Here is a 2767-nt window from a genome sequence, read left to right on the forward strand (position 1 = left end):
AGTGTATTGGTTTTTATTAATCTCAACTATCATTTTTTTGTCATTGTTGGTCTTAAATAACGAATTGGTTGTTGACAGTCCCATATTTTAACGTATTTGTTCCCAACGGTCTGCGACTAACAGAATCCTCCATTAGCTGCAGGTCGCCGGAAAAACTTTTTTGGCATAAAAGCTAACATTTTTTCCAGAAAACTCAACATCTTTGTCCCAAACATCTTTGTAACCTTGGATCTGACATTTGGAAACCTTTTTCAAATAAAAACCCAATTATTAAGTTCGTCGGGAACCCTAGAACCAATGTTTTAAATACCAGTTCATACTAGTAGTTTGAATTGGTAATACCGAGTTTCGCATATCAAGCCAGTATTTTGAGCATGATTTGAGGGTGGTTTATCTGCAAACCGGTTTAAATCCCAAGAGATTTTTGTGTTTTTCAGCCTATATTTTTTAAAAATTACTTTTGATCTTAGGATTAACATTGAAAAGTTGTATTAATTTTTACACATTTTATATTATGCTTTTAGGCTAATCTTTGAGTTGAAGTTGCAATTATATCAAATTACAAAGTCAACTATTCAACCCGGTTGAACTTCCCAATTAACCCAGTTCACCGTTTGTACCATTTTTTAGTTCAATCCGGTACAAGTATAAGAACAGTTTTTAAAACATAGAACAATAGTCAGAACCGGTACATGGTGCTCAAGTGGTGGTGACAGCAGTTGGTGGTGGCGGTGTTCAGGTGTTGTTAAGGTTGAACATTCATATTGGGGTTGATCTTCGAGTTCAGAGAGCCCAAAACAAACAACTTACAAAGCACAAAATAAACAACATAAAACTGGTTTAAACTAGTTTTATCCAAAACGCGAACATACATTGGGATCGGTCTTTGAGTCAAATTTCATAGATCCCATATTGGGTCGGCCATAGATTCAACATAGAACCCAAAACACAACATAAAATACAGAGACCATCTAGTAAGTACACCGACTCACAACTAAATGGTCTCTAAACTTTTTACCCTAGATACGCTAGTAAATACAGAGACCATCTAGTAGCAAAACCGGTGAAATTAGGGGTGTTTGGGATTGCTTATTTTAACTAACTTTAACTTATTAACTTTTTGAAAAGTAATAAGGTATTTAGGATTATTTATATTGTGAGAGGAAAATATTCATAAGTTTGTAACTTATTAACTTAATGAAAAGTTATAAGGAGGTAAAATAAGGAATCCCTAACACCCCCTTATTATAAGAACGTATTATTCAGGAACCTTTGTCACGAATTAAGAGGGTGTTTGGGATTCCTTATTTTCATCAACTAATAACTTATAAACTTTTTTAAAAGTTAATAAGACGTATAAGGTGTTTGGCAAACACCATAAGGCCTTATGGATTTTAACTTATGAAGAAAGCAAAATAAAAAGGTTTTGAAAAGTTAGGAATTTGTAACTTATTAACTTAACGGGTTTGATTTACCTATTATACCCTTCTAACCCTCAAACCTATTACTTTGGCAAACACCATAAGGCCTTATGGATTTTAACTTATGAAGAAAGCAAAATAAAAAGGTTTTGAAAAGTTAGGAATTTGTAACTTATTAACTTAACGAGTTTGATTTACCTATTATACCCTTCTAACCCTCAAACCTATTACACTCTTTTTAGGTCATTTTGGCTTTCCCCAACAAATAAGCTAATCAAAACATTTTTTTTCAAAACTTCTTTTAAAACATATTCATAAAGTTAATAAATCTTTTTTGTTAAAAATCCTTTTTCTCTTAAATAAGCAATCCCAGACACACCCTAAAACTGGCAAAGATTCACTGGTTTGTGTAGAATTGCAACAAAATGTAATTTCCAATTTCCAAAAACATAAAAGAGAATTATAAATCTTGAGGAACAAATCATCATAGGTCACAATTTGTAGACACAAAATACAACAATGACATAACATATCTTGAATTAATAGACAATGAGGCATCAGTCTTTGATTTCAATTCAGCTAAGTACAAAAGATCTTATCACATTAACAGATTTAACAAGATTTACTTGCGCACTTGATTAGTTCTTGCATGTCTTCAACCAAATCACTCTTAACAACAATAAAAACCAGTTACTTTCGTATCTTCAGCTTAATTATCCGGCATAAATCTTCGTAATATGTTATACAGTAAATCCTATTCAGCTCGAATAGCTACATCTCAACTAACATAAACAAACAATAATTATTATAATCATGATAACTAGCACGGCAATATAAATAATAACTTATGAAAAATATTAGCCACACCATGGATTGCCAAAACCTATTGTTCAAAACAGGCTTAAACATGAAAGACAGGCGGCCACAATTAAATCTAGCTTATGAAAAATGTTAAGTACCGCTGGCGCGTGATCTAAACAGCACTTGACCGTCCATAAGCACAAGATCCAATTTCACAAAAATAAAAAGCCTCAGAATCGCATTATTAACATCAAGGGTATTCAGTCCCGAAAGATGGTGTTCTTTTATAGCATATCTCATCATCGGCCTAAATAAATATTAAAATTAAACATATATTAAAAATGTTTTTCTCACGGCCAGACCCAAAAGATCAAAGCTATTATGCTCCCCAAGGCGATAGGATGTGACAACGCCAGCTCCGGCGACGGGAACCTCCCAGTGAAGGATGGCTCAACCGCTGTGACACCGGAGAAGGCTTGATTTACGACGATTTGGAATTGGATTTTACGAAAACTAAACGTTTCGCCCCAAATATAAAAAAAAAA

At 33.3% G+C, this 2767-nt stretch overlaps 1 non-coding gene across 1 annotated transcript; it reads right to left on the reverse strand.

The window, feature by feature from the left end:
- Positions 1–2447: 2447 nt before the first annotated feature.
- LOC143592196 (small nucleolar RNA SNORD96 family) lies at positions 2448–2531 on the reverse strand. Its single transcript, XR_013145872.1, has one exon. It is a non-coding gene; the product is annotated as a small nucleolar RNA SNORD96 family (small nucleolar RNA).
- Positions 2532–2767: the final 236 nt, after the last annotated feature.

This window comes from Bidens hawaiensis, unplaced genomic scaffold (assembly GCF_021521415.1).
Source record: "Bidens hawaiensis isolate Kalapana, Puna unplaced genomic scaffold, B.hawaiensis_p1.1 tig00040589_1, whole genome shotgun sequence".
Lineage (NCBI taxonomy): Eukaryota > Viridiplantae > Streptophyta > Magnoliopsida > Asterales > Asteraceae > Bidens > Bidens hawaiensis.